Source organism: Enhydra lutris, unplaced genomic scaffold (genome assembly GCF_002288905.1).
Source record: "Enhydra lutris kenyoni isolate GAN:26980312 unplaced genomic scaffold, ASM228890v2 scaffoldscaffold28, whole genome shotgun sequence".
Lineage (NCBI taxonomy): Eukaryota > Metazoa > Chordata > Mammalia > Carnivora > Mustelidae > Enhydra > Enhydra lutris.
Window position 1 is genome coordinate 19,684,334 of NW_019154112.1, and position 17,734 is coordinate 19,702,067.

The window sequence follows — 17,734 nt, forward strand, 5'->3', positions numbered from 1 at the left end:
TGGTGTATAAAAATGCAACTGACTTCTGTGCATTGATTTTATATCCTGACATTTTACTGAATTCCTGTACAAGTTCTAGCAGATTTGGAGTGGAGTCTTTTTGGTTTTCCACATAAAGTATCATATCATCTGCAAAGAGTGATTGTTTGACTTCTTCTTTGCTGATTTGGATGCCTTCGATTTCTTTTTGTTGTCTGATTGCTGAGGCTAGGACTTCTAGTACTATGTTGAATAGCAGTGGTGATCATGGACATCCCTACCGTGTTCCTGACCTTAGTGGTAAACTTCTCAGTTTTTCTCCATTGAGAATGATATTCGTGGTGTGTTTTTCATAGATTGCTTTGATGATATTGAGGTATGTACCCTCTATCCCTACACTTTGAAGAGTTTTGATCAAGAAAGGATTCTGTACTTTGTCAAATGCTTTTTCAGCATCTATTGAGAATATCATGTGGTTCTTGTTCTTTCTTTTATTAATGTATTGTATCACATTGATTGATTTGCGGATGTTGAACCAACCTTGCAGCCCTGGAATAAATCCCACTTGGTCGTGGTGAATAATCCTTTTAGTGTACTGTTGGATCCTATTGGCTAGTATTTTGGTAAGAATTTTCACATCTGTGTTCATCAAGGATATTGGTCTGTAATTCTCCTTTTTTATGGGATCTTTGCCTGGTTTTAGGATCAAGGTAATGCTAGCTTCATAAAATAAGTTTGGAACTTTTCCTTCCATTTCTATTTTTTGGAGCAATTTCAGGAGAATAGGAATTAATTCTTCTTTCAATGTTTGGTAGAATTTCCCTGGGAAGCCATCTGGCCCTGGGCTCTTGTTTTTTGGGAGATTTTTGATGACTGTTTCAATCTCCTTACTAGTTATGGGTCTGTTCAGGTTTCCTATTTCTTCCTGGTTCAGTTGTGGTTGTTTATATGTCTCCAGGAATGCATCCATTTCTTCCAGATTGTCAAATTTGCTGGCGTATAGTTGCTCATAATATGTTCTTATAATTGTCTGTATTTCTTAACCAACTGAGCCACCCAGGCGTCCCTAATTGTCTGTATTTCTTTGGTGTTGGTTGTAATCTCTCCTCTTTCATTCATGATTTTATTAATTTGGGTCCTTTCTCTTTTCTTTTTGATAAGTCTGGGCAGGAGTTTATAATCTTATTAATTCTTTCAAAGAACCAGCTCCTAGTTTCATTGATGTGTTCTACTGTTCTTTTGGCTTCTATGTCATTGATTTCTGCTCTGATCTTTATGATTTCTCTTCTCCTGCTGGGTTTAGGCTTTCTTTGTTGTTCTTTCTCCAGCTCCTTTAGGTGTAGGGTTAAGTTGTGTATTTGAGACCTTTCTTGTTTCTTGAGAAAGGCTTGTATCGCTATATATTTTCCTCTCAGGACTGCCTTTGCTCTGTCCCAAAGATTTTGAACCGTTGTGTTTTCATTATCATTTGTTTCCATGAATTTTTTCAATTCTTCTTTAATTTCCTGGTTGACCCATTCATTCTTTAGAAGGATGTCCTTTAGCCTCCATGTATTTGAGTTCTTTCCAAGTTTTCTCTTGTGATTGAGTTCTAACTTCAGAGCATTGTGGTCTGAAAATATGCAGGGAATGATCCCAATCTTTTGGTACCAGTTGGGACTGATTTGTGACCAGGATGTGATCTATTCTGCAGAATGTTCCATGTGCACTAGAGAAGAATGTTGTTCTATTGCTTTAGGATGGAATGTTCTGAATATATCTGTATGTCCATCTGGTCCAGTGTGTCATTTAAGGCCTTTATTTCCTTGTTGATCTTTTGCTTGGATGATCTGTCCATTTCAGTGAGGGGGGGGGGGGTGTTAAAGTCCCCTACGATTATTGTATTATTGTCTATGTGTTTCCTTGATTTTATTATTCATTGGTTTATATAGTTGGCTGCTCCCATGTTAAGGGCATAGATATTTAAAATTGTTAGATTTTCTTATGGGACAGACCCTTTGAGTATGATATAGTGTCCTTTCTCATCTCTTATTATAGTCTTTGGCTTAAAATCTAATTGATCTGATATAAAGATTGCCACCCCAGCTTTCTTCTGATGTCCCTTAGCATGGTAAATTGTTTTCCACCCCCTCACTTTAAATCTGGAGGTGTTTTGAGGTCTAAAATGAGTTTCTTGTAGACAGCATATTGATGGGTTTTGTTTTTTTATCCATTCTGATACCCTATGTCTTTTGATTGGGGCATTTAGCCCATTTACATTCAGGGTAACTATTGAGAGATATGAATTTAGTGCCATTGTATTGCCTATAAGTGATTGTTACTGTATATTGTCTCTGTCCTTTTCTGGTATGTTATTTTTAGGCTCTCTCTTTGCTTAGAGGACCCCTTTCAATATTTCCTGTAGAGCTGGTTTGGTGTTTGCAAATTCTTTTAGTTATTGTTTGTCCTGGAAGCTTTTTATCTCTCCTTCTATTTTCAATAATAGCCTAGTTGGATATAGTATGCTTGGCTGCATGTTTTTCTCATTTAGTGCTCTGAATATATCATGCCAGTTCTTTCTGGCCTGCCAGGTCTCTGTGGATAAGTCCACTGCCAATCTAATATTTTTACCATTGTATGTTACAGACTTCTTGTCTCAGGCTGCTTTCAGGATTTTCTCTTTGTCACTAAGACTTGTAAATTTTACTATTAGGTGACGGGGTGTGGACCTATTCTTTTTGATTTTGAGGGGGGTTCTCTGCACCTCCTGGATTTTGATGCTTGTTCCCTTCACCATATTAGGGAAATTCTCTATTATAATTTGCTCCAATATACTTTCTGCTCCCCTCTCTCTTTCTTCTTCTTCTTGAATCCCAATTATTCTAATGTTGTTTTGTCTTATGGTGTCACTTATCTCTCGAATTCTCCCCTTGTGGTCCAGTACTTGTTTGTCTCTCCTTTGCTCAGCTTCTTTATTCCCCACTATTTGGTCTTCTATATCACTAATTCTCTCTTCTGCCTCATTTATCCTAGCAGTAAGAGCCTCCATTTTTTACTGCATCTAATTAATAGCTTTTTTTTATTTCAAGTTTGGTTAGATTTTAGTTCATTTCTTCAGAAAGGGCTTTTATTTTCCAGACAGGATTTCTCTAATATCTTCCATGCCTTTTTCAAGCCTGGCTACCTCCTTGAGAATCATCATTCTGAACTCTAGATCTGACATATTACCAATGTCCATATTGATTAGGTCCCTAGCCATCAGTACTGCCTCTTGTTCTTTTTTTTGTGGTGAGTTTTTCTGCCTTGTCATTTATCCAGATAAGAATATATGAACGAGGGATTAAAATACTAAAAGGATGGCAAAGACCCCAGAAAAATGTATGCTAACCAAATCAGAGGAGACCCCAAACAAGGGGGAGAAGAAAAGGGGTAAAAAGAAATTAAAATATATATATATATATATATATATATATATATAGATAGATAGATAGATAGATATTTGACTGGTGAATAGAATAGAGCCACCCACTTGAAATTACCTCTCAAAATTTTAAAGAAAGCAAAAATACATATATACACAAAAATAAGGGTAAACATGATGAGGGGATGGACTATGACTGTAAAGATGAAAATTTTAAAAAAATTCTAAAAAAAGGAGTTGCTAAGATAAGTTCATTGGGAAAAGAAAGAAAAAGAAAATGGAGAGAATTTGCTCAGGCTGGAGACTAGAACAAAGTCCTGCACTAGATTTAGGGTGTATTTTGATCTGTTAGAAGAAGTTGTATCTCAAAATTTTTTAGAAGAAAAAAACCCTATGTGTATACAAAAAATAAAGTTAGATACAATGAAGAATAAAATATGACTATAATAATGAAGGTTCAAAAAGATTTTTTATGAAAGGTATTGTTAAGATAAACTATTTAAAAATGTTAAAAGAGGAAAGGTAAAATTTTTTAAAAATTAGAATAAGAAAAAACATAAAATTAAAAAAAATTAATTAACTTTGCAAGACTAAAGATTCATGGGAAGAAAACCATGAGTTCCGTGCTTTGCTTTCTCCTCCTCTGGAATTCCACGGCTCTCCTTGCTAAGTGAGCTTGGTCTTGGCTGGAATTCTTGCTGATCTTCTGGGGGAAGGGTCTGTTGTAGTGATTCTTAAGTGTCTTTGCCCAAGGTGGAATTGCACTGCCATCGCCAGGGGCCTGGTTAAGTAATCTGCACCAGTTTGCTCTCAGGAGCTTTTGTTCCCTGAACGCATTCCGTAGAGTTCTGGAGGACAGGAATGAAAATGGCGGCCTCCCAATCTCCAGCCTGGAGGAGCGGAGAGCTTGGGGCCCCACTCCTCAGTGCACCCTCAGAGAAAAGCGCTCAATCACTCCCGTCTCCCTGGTCTGGCCGGGCTCCAAGCTCACCCGGCCTGTGACTGAGCATTTCTGTCTCTGGCACACAGCCCTATTTTGAGTCTCCAAACCCAGCAGATTACTGCTGCTCTTCCAGGGAGGTCTCCCCGGACCTGCCACTTGTGGGGTCCCTGCTCAAAGAGCACTGGCCTGACGTGCCGCAGATCACAGTTTAAGGTAACCCTGAGCTGAGAGCTCACTTCTCAGCTCTGTCTCTGTAGCCAGCTTCTGTGCTCTAATACCTGCAAGCTCTGCAATACTCAGACACCCCCAATCCTTCAGTGACCCTGCAGGACCTGAGACCATGCTGTCCCCACGAGGGCTCCACCCCTGCTTAGCCTCTGGAATGATGTCCCTCAGTGGAGCAGACTTCTAAAAATTCATATTTTGTGCTCCATTGCTCTGCTGCTTGCCGGGAGCTGGCCCCTCACCCCGCGGTCTATCTTCCCATGGCTTTGGATTCACTTTTCCACCAGTCCTACCTTTCAGAAAGTGGTCAATTTTCTGTTTCTAGAATTGCTGCTCTTCTTCTCTTCAATTTCCTGTTGGATTTGTAGGTGTTCAGAATGATTTGATAAACTAACTTGCTGATCTCCTGCTACCTGATGTCATCTCAGCCTGCTACTCCTCCGCCATCTTGACTCGTTCCCCCATAATTTTTCTTTCTAATAGTCCATTATTAATGAATAGAAGCACAGCAGCTTTTATGTATTGATTTTGTATCCTACAACTTTACTGAATTTGTTAGTTCTAGCAGTTTTTTGGTAGTCTTTAGGGTTTTCTAAAATATATTATCTCAAAATACAGTTTTATTGCTTTTTTCTAGTTTGAATGTCTTTTATATTTTTTCTTGCCTTATTGTTTCAGCTAGGACTTCTAGAGCTATGTTGAATAAAAGTGGTGAGAGTGGGCATCTTTGTCTACTTCCTGATTTTTAAAAGAAAATCTTTTAGCTTTTTACCATTAAATATGTTAGATGTAGTGTTGTCATATATGGTTTTTATTATGTTGAAGTATGTTCCTTCTATAGCCACTTTGTTGAGAGTCTTTATCATGAATGTGTATTGAATTTTGTCATCTGCTTTTTCTGATTGGTTGATTAGCAGCTGTTGAACCATTCTGCCTTCCCTGAATAAATCCCTTGATCATGATGCATGATCCTTTTAATATATTGTTGAATTGGGTTTGCTAATATTTTCTTGAGGGTTTTTGCATCTATGTTCATCACAGATATTGGTCTATAATTTTCTTTTCTTGTGGCATCCTTGTCTAGTTTGGTATTAGGGTAATGCTCATTTTACAAAAAGAGTTTAGAAGTATTCTCTTTTATTTTTAGAATATTTGAGAAAGATGATGGTAATTCTTCTTTAAATATTTGATGAAATTCCAAGTGAAGCCATCTGAAAATGGATTTTTGTTCACTGGGAGGTTTTTGATTACTCATTCAATTTCCTTACTATTAATTCATCTATTCAGATTTTCTGTTTCTTCCTGATCCAGTATATATAGGTTGCAAGTTTCAATAAATTTATCCATTTTTCTAAGTTATTCAATGTTTTGAATAGTTATGCATGGAAATCTCTCATGATCCTTGGTATCTCTCTGGTACCCATTGTAAAATCTCCTTTTTTCCTTTTAAAATATTTTATTTATTCATTTGTTTATTAGTTTGTTTGTTTCTTTGAGAGAGCTGAGGGAAGAAGGAGAGAGAAAATTGAAAGCAGACTCTACACTGAGTGTAGAGCCTGACAGAGGGTTTGATCCCACAATTGTGAGATCACAACCTGAGCTAAAACCAAGAATTGGCCACTTAACTGACTGAGCCACCCAGACATCCCTCCTTTTTTTCCCCTGATTTTATTATTTGAATCCTTTCTTGTTTTCTTGGTGAGTCTAAGGTTTGTCAATTTTGTTCCATTTCAAAAACCAGCTCTTAGTTTATTTGATCATTTCTACTGTCGTTTAGTTTCTAATTCATTTATTTTTGCTCCAATATTTGTTATTTCCTTCCTTCTACTTACTTGGGCTTCTTTTGTTCTTTTTCTAGTTTCTTGAGGTAAAAATGTAGGTGTTTATTTGAGTTTTTCCTGGTTTTTTGGTGTGCCATTTATCTTTATGATCTTCCCTCTTAGCACTGCTTTTACCGAGTGTCATAAATTTTGGTATATTGTAGTTCTGTTTCATTTGTCTCAAGATTTTTTAAAAATTTCTGTCATGATTTCTTCTTCAACCCATTGGCTGTTTGGTAACATGTTGTTGAATCTCCATATATTTGTGAATTTTCCAGTTATTTTATTGTAATTGATCCCTAGTTCCATACCATTGTGATCAGAAAAGATGCTCAATATGATTTTAAGCTTCTAAATTTATTTAGACTTGCTTCATGGACTAATATATGATCTATCCTGGAAGATGTTCCATGTGTGCTTGAGAAGAACTGTACTCTGTTGTTCAGGATGGAATGTTCTATGTCTGTTAAGTCCATCTGTTAAGACCATCTTGTCTAACATCATGTAAGGCTAATGTTTCCTTATTTATTTTCAATGTAAATTATCTATCCATTGATGAAAGTGGGTATTAAGGTCATCCATTGTAGTTGCATTGTTCTCTATTTTTCTTCGAATGTCTGTTAATATTTGCTTTATACATTTAGGTGCTTCTATGTTTGGTGCAAAAATATTTAAAACATTTACACCGTTTTTTTTGTTTTGTTTTGTTTTGTTTTTTTGGATTGACTGCGTTCATATAAATACCTTGTCTCTTTCTACAGTCTTTGTCTCAAAGTCTATCTTCTCTGATATAAATATAGAAACCTAGGCTTTCGGGGCACCTGGGTGGCTCAGTGGGTTAAGCCTCTGCCTTCGACTCAGGTCATGATCTCAGGGTCCTGGGATCAAGCCCCGCATCAGGCTCTCTGCTTGGCGGGGAGCCTGCTTCCTCCTCTCTCTCTGTCTGCCTCTCTGCCTACTTGTGATCTCTGTCTGTCAAATAAATAAATAAATAAATCTTAAAAAAAAAAAAAAAAAAAAGAAAGAAAAGAAACCTAGGCTTTCTTTTGGTTTCCATTCACAAGGATATCTTTTTTTCTTTTTTTTTTTTTTACCCCCACTTTCAGTCTGTGTGTGTCCTTAAAGCTGAAGTGAGTCTCCTGTAGGCAGCATATAGATTGGACTTGTTTTTTTTATCCATTCAGGCACCTTATGTCTTTTTAATTGTAGAATTTATTGATTTTACATTTAAAGAACTTATTGATAAATATGGACTTTTTGCCATTTTGTTAATTTTTCCTGATTGTTTTGTAGTTCCTCTGTTCCTTCTCTTGTTCTCATCCTTTTTGATTTGATAATTTTCTGTAGTGGTAAGTCTAGATCCCTTCTTTTATCTCTTGTGTATCTTGATAGGACTTCATTTTGTGTTTATCATGAGGCTTAGATAAAACAACTTATATTTATACCAGTATATTTTAAGTTGACAAAAGCTTAAGTTTGAATGCATTCTAAAGCTTTACATTTTTACTCCTCCTCCCAACTTTTATGTTTCTCATGTCACAAACCTCTTTTTTATATTGTATATCGCTTGACAAATTATTATAGTTGTAGTTATTTTTACTACTTTTGTCTATTAATCTTTATACCAGTTTTATAAGTGATTAATCCACCATCTTTACAACATTAGAGTATTCTGAATTTTTGTATACATATACTTCTACCTGTGAGGTTTATACTTTCATGTTTTTCAGTTACTAATTAGCACCCTTTCCTTACAGCTTAAAAGTGTCCCTTTAACATTTCTTATAAGGCCATTCTAGTGGTGATTAAATGCTTTAGCTTTATCTGGAAGACTTATGATCTCTTCTTCAACTCTGAATTACAACATTTTCAGGTGAAGCATTCTTGATTGGAGGTTTTTTTCTTTTAGCACATTGAATATGTCATGCCACACCCTCCTGGCCTACAAAGTTTCTACTGACAAGTCTCCTGATAGTCTTTTGGGGGTTCCATTCTATGTAACAAGTTGTATTTCTCTTGCTGCTTTTATGATTTTCTCCATGTCTTTAACTTTTGATATTTAATGTACCTTGGTGTGGACCTCCTTAAGTTCATCTTGTTTGGGGCTCTTTTTGGTTCTTAGATCTGGATATCTGTATCCTTCTCAGGTTAGGGAACATTTGGCAATTATTCTTTCAGATAACTTTTCTGCCCCCTTTTCTCTCCTCCTTCTGAGACCCTTATGATATGAATATTTGTCTACTTGGTGGTACCTCATAAACTCAAGCTATCTTCACTTCTTTTCATTCATTTTTCTTTTTTGTGCTCTGATTGTGTGAGTTCTACTGCTGTCTTTGAGTTTAATTTTCCATTCCTCTGCTTTATCTAGTCTGCTGTTAAATCCCTCTAGTGTATTTTTCAGTTCAGTTTATATATTCAGCATTATAATTTATATTTGGTACTTTCCTATATTTTCTGGGTTTTTAATATCCTAAACCCTATTCATCAATTCTTTTCCTGAGCTTGGTGAGCATCCTTTTGACTATTTTTGACAATAATTTTGAACTCTACCGGATAAATGACTGATCTCTATTTCTGTTCATTAAGGTCTTTTTCTGAGGTTTTCTCTTGGCTTTTTGCTTAGAATTTATTCTGTATCTTCATTTCCTTCACTCTGTGTTGATTTCTATCCATTAGATGAAATAGCCACCTCTCAGTCTTGAAAGTGGCCTTGTATAGGTGATTAATTTTATCATTCAACCCTGCCCTAGCTCTTGGATGTCTCTCACACTTTTATGATTGTCCAAGCAGCCTATTTTATTTTTAGTGGCTCCTAGTAGTTGAAGGTGTGCCAAGACCTGTCATTGTCCCAAAGGGGAGGATCTCAGTCAATACCTATAGTCAGGCTGATTGAAAACCAGGCCCTTGGGCAGCAGCTTTTAACTGCAAAACTATACCTCTTTTGGTGAACACTGGGAGATGTGCATTTCTGACTGCTCCTTTTATGCTGAAGTGCTAGCTAGTTAAGAATTGTTTGCTTGCTACCATCCCATTGAACCTGTGAACACCAGCCCCACAGGCCATCAGAACTAGGCTATGAAGAAAGTATCCTCTGGGCTTCCCTATGACCCTGCAATTGCACTAGTGGCTTTTTACCCCAAAGATACAGATGTACTGAAAAGAAGGGTCATCTCTACCCCAATGTTCATAGCAGCAATGGCCACAGTCACCAAACTGTGGAAAGAACCAAGATGCCCTTCAACAGATGAATGGATAAGGAAGATGTGGTCCATATACACTATGGAGTATTATGCCTCCATCAGAAAGGATGAATACCCAACTTTTGTATCAACATGGATGGGACTGGTAGAGATTATGCTAGGTGAAATAAGTCAAGCAGAGAGAGTCAATTATCATATGGTTTCATTTATTTGTGGAGCATAAGAAATAACATGGAGGACATGGGGAGATAGAGAGGAGAAGGGAGTTGAGGGAAATTGGAGGGGGAGATGAACCATGAGAGACTAAGGACTCTGAAAAACAGTCTGGGGGTTTTGGAGGGGTAGGGGGTGGGAAGTTGGGTGGGCCTGGTGGTGGGTTTTATGGAGGGCACATATTGCATGGAGCACTTGGTGTGGTGCATAAACAATGAACTCTGGTACACTGAAAAGAAATTTAAAAAATTAAAAATTTAAAAAAAAAAATCCTCTGCATACCAGATGCAAAAGGCAAGGCACCAGATGTGTACACAAGTTTCTTTGCAGGAGACACCAATGATCTGGATGGGACTGAGGGAGAGTGCAAAGATGATGCCTGCTGCCCTCTCCAACTTCTGGAGAGAATTATAGTTAGCCCCTAATTGTTTTTATTTTAATTATTTTTATTAACATATAATGTATTATTTGCCCCAGGCGTATAGGTCTGTGAATCATCAGGCTTACACACTTCACAGCACTCACCAGATCACATACCCTCCCCAAAGTCCATAACCCAACCACCATCTGCAATCCTTCCTTTCCCCCAGCAACCCTCAGTTTGTTTTGTGAGATTAAGAATCTCATGTTTTTAATTAAAATAATGGATCTCAGACAACAGCTATACAGATAAGCTGATGGGCCTCTTTCACAGACACTGGTGGCCTGGAGTGAGGCAGAGGGAGAATGTAAAGATGGATCCACCTACCTCTGGCCCTGAAGAGAACCTTGATAGGTCCCTAGATGTGTGCATGCCCATTAGAGGGGCAGGGCAAACCTCTAGAACAAGGAAAAGTCCTATCACCAAAAGACTAAAAAGATATGTTTCTGTCTGCTATCCATGATGCAAAAATAGCACCCCTAGCCCAAGGTCTCTGGAGAGTATTTCAGTTGGCTCTTAGATATCTGCCTAATTGGAAGCTTGCCCCTTAGGCTGCAGCTATGATGGTGACCTAAAAGATCTCTATCACAGAAAGACCAAGCGCCTCCATCATCTTCCTCTTTGCCATGCTCTGTGAGCAGTATCCAGTTCAGAAACTTTCTGTTAATCACAGCCCTGGAGATCACAGAGGGTAAACCATGCTGGCTAGCAGATTTAAATGATTTACAGGGTCCTCTGTGTGGCAGTCACAAAAATCAGGGCATAAGACAGGTGCACAGTCTCCTTTTTAGGAGGTACTGGCAAGGTGGAGCAAACAGAGGGAAGTATGATGATGGCACCCATCATCCTTGTCTTTGGAGAATATTTTAATAGGTCCTTAGATGTGTGTTAAATTGTCACTAGGCTTATTCTTTAAGATAAGCAAATAAGCCTCTTTTGCAGAATGTCTGGAAACTTTTCAATTGGCTGCACCTGCACTGGGCCTTGGAGTGAGTCCATGGGATTTCTTTAAGAACATTTGCTCCATTTGTTATAGGTCTCATTGACATAAGGCTCATTGGCTTTCAAAACTAGATATTTGGGGTTCACTTCTTAGAAGTTTGTGCACGGACATGAGATTCAAACCCTTCAGCTAAAATTTGTTTTTTTTTCAGAGTATATTGTTCAATATGTAGCTGTATAGTCTGTGTGTCCATGGGAAAAGATGAGTTCAGGATTCCCTTCTATCCCCATCTTGAACTGGATTCCTAGTCCCACTCTTTTTTTATCTTTTTACATTTGTTTCTCTGATTAGCTGACTTTCACTGCCCCAGCAAGTTCACTGATCCTTTCTTGTATTTGGTCAAGTCTGTTGTTGAACCACTAAATTGAATTTTTCAGTGCAGTTATTGTATTCTTCAGCTCTGTGACTTCTGTTTGATATTTTCATATATTTCTACCGCATTGTAGAAATTTTCATTATGTTCTCACATTGTTCTTCAGACCTTGGTGAACATCTTTATGAGCAATATTTTGAACTATTTATCAGGTAGATTTCTTATTTTCATTTCATTAAAGTCTGTTTCTGAGTGTTATTTTGGCCTTTTGTTTGGAATATATTCCTCCATTCATCGATTTCTCTTGATTCTTTGGGTTGATTTCTGTGAATCAGATTAAACATCCACCTCTCTCAGTCTTAATGGAGCGATCACTTGTAGTGGAATAACCTTATCATTCAGCTCAGCCCCAGCTCTTGGTTGTCTCTCAAATTTTTGTGATTGAGCAAGATATTTTATTTTTAGTGGTTCCCAGGAGTTGAGGCTCTGCCAAGCCTTGTCAGTGTTCCAAAGAGGAACGTCTATGTATAGGCTGATTAGAAACCAGATCCTCTTTAAAGTATGCAAATACTTTAGTCTTTCAGGGAAAGACCTTTTTGTCTGTTTCCTCTATGTTGTGCCCTGGAGGGATATCTGGTTGAGAATAGTTTCTTTGCTTATTGAAGTCCTATGGGACCTGTGAATGCAAGCTCTGCTGGCCACCAGAGCCAGGCAATCCAAGGTTGTGAATCCTGGGCAGTAGACACAAAAATTGGGGCCCCAGGCATGTATGCAAGCTCCTTTCAGGAAAACACTGGTGACCTGCATCTGGCCACAGATCCAGGCCTCTAGTTAGGATAGCAGTCATCCCTATATATGTACTAAATTAGCAGTCTAACTTTCAGAATGAAATTTTTAAGATAAGCAAACAGAATTCTTTCAGGAAAAGAATGTGAATTGAGTGTTTCTATTTGCTACTTCCTTGTTGAACCTTGGGGAGCAACCTGGTTAAGAATTGTTTGTTTGTTTTTGTTTGTTTGCTGGAGACCTGTTGAACCCAAGGGCCACTGACTACCAGAGCCGCACTATCAAGAGGAGCAATCCCTGTAATTGGGATATACTGAGTTGCCTGACAGAAGGAAATGTAAACCATTTCTGAAGGAAGACAAATTCTCTCTGCAGTTCTTCCTGTACTAACCTGACATTGAATCAAAAATTATGATGTAAACTTGAAGACCATCAAAAACCAAAGAAAAATCAAACAATAGACATAGACCACAGGCAATACAAATATTGGAATTAAATAGGGGCTTTAACATAAATATAAAAGCTAATTTTTAAATTGATAATTAGGTGGAATATCTTAATAGAGAACCGGAGTCATACCTCTATCCTCCAAGGCTATTTCCTATGCAGACATCCTTGAAAGAGAGATCTTATAAATCTGTATTAATGTCATAGAGAATTGTTCCCTTAAAAAAAAATCCACATTAAAAAACAAAGAGTAAAAAAGGTAATCTCAGAAGTAGAGAGAAAAATGGTGTTGAAGAAATATTTGAAGAGATAATCGCTAAAAATTTTCTAAAACTGAAGACAGCATTTCATATTCTAGAAGTTCCACACACCTGCAACAGAATTACAAAAGAAAACCACTCTATGTACACCATAATGAAGCTGTTGGAAATTAAAGAAAAATGTAAAAGCTTAAATGCAGCAAGAAACAAGATACCTGCTTAGGAAGATGGTAGAGTAAGAAGATCTCAAGCTCACTGCAATCCATGGACCTAGGTAACAGTCATGTCATTGCAACAAACCCAGAAAATGCCCCAAAGACTGGCAGATAAGACTCTTCACAGTTAGTCATGCAGAGGAAGCCACATCGGAAATGGTAGGAAGGGTGGGGACCCAATTGGGAACCAAACTCCTAGTGAGACTAACCACAAACAGGGAGACACAACAAACTCAGAGAAAGGAGAAGAATGGGTCCCACCCAAGGCACCCCAGGCACAAGGGACCTGCCCTGGGAAAATGATTCTCCATAACATCTGGCTTTGAAAATCAATGGGGCTTAACTTCACAAGATTTCACAACCAGCAGGGCTTTAGAAAATTAAAAATGAGTGGACTCAGCTCTGGGAGAGTCAGAGGGTGGTAGGAACCTGAGTACTTCCCATTAAAGAGATACCATAACAATCTGCCTAGAAATAGCATAGAAGCAGCAGTCTGAAAACCCCAGAAATAAATGTGAAGATTTATTTATAATCTCAGAATGGTGCTGGAGGTGCAGGGATGTTTAGGAGACTTCTCCAAGAAAAAGGAATTGGTGCATACCATTTCTCCCCTCCACCACTACAACCCCACTCCAGCCTAGATAACTGGACAACTGCAGGAACCAATGCAAATACTCATCACATAGCTTGCTAACATCATGTGCCCTGGCCCCATGTTCTCCTGCAGACTTGCCCCATCCAACCTGCCACACTTAGCAAGATTCCTTTCAAACAGGTGCACGATGCATCTCATTTTACAAGCATCCCTTAGAAGGTGACTAGCACCACTCCAAAGTGAGTCTTGCTCTGGGGAAAGGGAAAGATAACCACACATATCAGTTCAAATGTAGCCCCAGTAGTGGGCTGGGGGCAGAAATCTGATCTGACTACTGGCCTTGCCCATCAGTAAAAACTCACAGGGGCAGCACAAGGAGAAAACCCTGCATTTTGGGACCATTGCTATCCCAACAGACAAACTGGAAGAATGACATCTGCTCTGACTGCAGGCCCTGCCCACCAACTTTTAGGCTCTCAGGGAACAATACAAGGACAGTAACTTGCAGTTTGAAATGAACGCATCCCTGGCAAATGAGCTGTGTCTGACTGCGCCATAAGCCCAAGGCAACCCCAGACCAGACATGTAACAACACAGGGACCAAACACTGCCCCAAGATAGGCAAAGGGGGCCATTGCAGCCAAGTGAACTGAAGGCAAATGCATATCAACCAGAATAGTACAGCACACACAACACACACAGAAGACACCCCTGAAGTGTATGGTCCTGGTGAAGGGGGCATTTCACTACAGGCCACTACAGGACCTGTTCTTTACAAGACCACTACTTTCAAGATCAGGAGATGTAACTGACTTTCCTAATACATAGAAACAAACACAGAGAGTTAGACAGAATGAAGAGACAGAAGATTATGTCCCAAATGAAAGAACAGGACAAAATCACAGCAAAAAGTTTAAATGAAATGGAGATAAGCAATATGCCTAATAGAAAATTCAAAGTAATAGTCCCAAAGATTCTTAACAGACCTGAGAAAAGTGTTGAGGATCTCAGTGAGAACTTTAACAAAGAGAAAATATTAAAACAGAACTAATCAGAGGTGAAAAACTCCATAAGTGGAATTAAAAATACACTAGAGGGAACAAGTAGCAGACTAGAGAAAGCAGAAAAACAGACCAAGTGAGCTGGAAAACAGAAATGGAAAGCAACCAAGCTTAGCAGAAGAAGGAGAAGGAGAAGAAAAGAGGAGAAGAAGAAAGAAGAAGGAAGAAAAGAAGAAGAAGGAGAAGAAAGGGAGGGAGGAAAGAAAGAAGGGAGTAAGAAAGAAAGAAAGGTGAAAGAAGAAGAAAGGAGAAACAAGGAAGAAGGAGAAGAGGAGGAAGAGGAAGAAATGAGAATACGTTAAGGAAAATCAGTGACATTGTCAAACATAATAATATTCACATTATAGGGATTTCAGAAGGAGAGAGAGAAAAGAATGCAGAAAATTTATTAGAAGAAGTAATAGCTGAAAACTTCCCTGTTCTGGGGAAGGAAACAGAAATCCAGACCTAGGAGGCACATCAGTTCCCAACAAAATGAACCCATGGAATCCACACCAAGGTACATAATAATTATAATGGCAAAAAGTAGTGATAAAGAGAATTTTAGGAACAAGAGTTAAAAAAAAGAAAAAAAAAAGTTACATACAAGAGAAACCCCAGAGAGCTATAAGCTGATTTTTCAGCAGAAATGTTTCAGGCCAGAAGAGTGGCATGATATATTTAAAGTGCTGAAAGAAAAAGTCTGCAACCAAGAATATTCTATCCAACAATGCTGTCATTCAGAATAGAAGGAAAGATAAAGACAAACCAAAGTTAAAGGAATTTATCACCACTAAACCAGGCTTACAAGAAATATTAAAGGGAATTCTTGGGGGGGGGGGGGGCGGCGGGAGGCCATACACAAGAGTAAGAAAATTTGAAAAGGAAAGAATTCCACAGATACATACAAACATAATAAAAGTAGTAGATTAATCACTTATAAAACCAGTACAGAGATTAAAGCACAAAAGTAGTAAAATCAATTATATCTATAAAAATCTTGAGGGATTCACAAATAAAAAAGTGTAAACTATGATATCATATACATAAAATATGAAGGGAGGAAGTAAAACTACTTATAGAACAGATCCAAATTTAAGGAACCATCAACTCAATATAGACTGCTATATGCATAAGATGTTTTATAGGAGTCTAATGGTGACCACAAATCAAAAATTTATAATACATATGCAAAAAATAAGAGAAAAGAATTCAACAATATCACTAAAAAAAACCATAGAACCAGAGGGGAAGATAGAAAGAGAAAGGAATAGAGAAGAACTACCAAAAAAAAAAAAAAAAAAAAAATCAGAAAATAAGTAAAAGAAGGCAGTAAGTACATACCTATCAGTAATTACTTTGAATGTAAATAGACTAAATGCTCCAATCAAAAGATGTAGAGTGACTGAATGGATAAGAAAGCAAGACTCATCTACATACTCCCTATAAAACACTTACTTTAGACTTAAAGACACACGCAGATTGAAAGTTAAGGGATGGAAAGACATTTACCATACAAATGGAGGTGAAAAGAAAGCTGTGGTAGCAATACTTATATCAGAATAAAAAGACAAAAACTGTAACAAGGGACAAAGAAAGACACCACATAATGATGAAGAAATCAATCCAACAAGAAAATGTAATAATTATACATCCAATATGGGAACATCTAAATATATAAAGAAACTATTAACAGACATTAAAGAAGAAATTGACAGCAATACAAGACTGCCAGGGGACTTGAACACCTCACATATATCAATGGATAGATTATCCAGACAGAAAATCAACAAGGAAATGGTGGTATTGAATGACACATTAGACCAGTTGGACCTAACATGTATTCAGAAAATTCCACCCCAAAACAGCAGAATATACATTCTTTTCAAGTGTACTTGGAACATTCTCCAGAATGGATCACATATTAGATCATAAAACAAGTCTCAACAAATTAAAAAAGATTGAAATCATACCATGCATCTTTTCTAACAATGGTATGAAACTAGAAATCAAGCAGACAAAAAAATGTGAAAAGAACATAAATACATGGAGGTTAAATAATATGCTACTGAACAATGAATGAGTCAGCAATGAAATCAAAGAGGAAATCAAGAAATACATGGAGATAAATGATAATGAAAACACAGTGGTCCAAGATAATTGGGATGCAGCAAAACAGCCCTAAGAGGGAAGATTATAGCCCTACAGGCCTACCTCAAAAAAGCAAGAAAAATCTCAAATAGAAAACAAAACATTACACCTTACACTTAGCTCCTGAAGGAGCTAGAAAAAGAGGAAGAAACAAAGCCGAAGCCAGTAGGAAAAGGAAATAATAAAGATTAGAAAAGATTACATATGGATCAAAACATAATAGAACAGATCAATGAAACCAGGAGCTGGTTCTCTGAGAAGATCAACAAAATTGATAAACTTTTAACCAGATTCTTCAAAAGAAAAAAAGAGAGAGAGCGCAAACTCAAATAAGTAAATCAGAAATGAAAGAGGAGAAATAACAACCAACATCATAGAAAGACAAAGGGATTATTAAAAAATCATAAAAAATTATATGCCAACAAATGGGATAATCTAAAAAAAATGGATAAATTCCTAGAAACATACAGTCCTATAAAACTGAATTAGAAAGAAATAGAAAATTTTAACAGGCTGATTACTAATAATGAAATTGCACCAGTAATCAAAACACTCCTAACAAAGAAGAGTTTAGGACCAGATGGCTTCACTCGTGAATTCTATCAAATATTTAAAGAAGAGTTAATACCCATTCTTCTCAAACAATTCCATAAAAATAGAAGAGGAAGTAAAGCTTCCATATTCATTCTACGAGGCCAGCATTACATGATACCAAAATCAAAG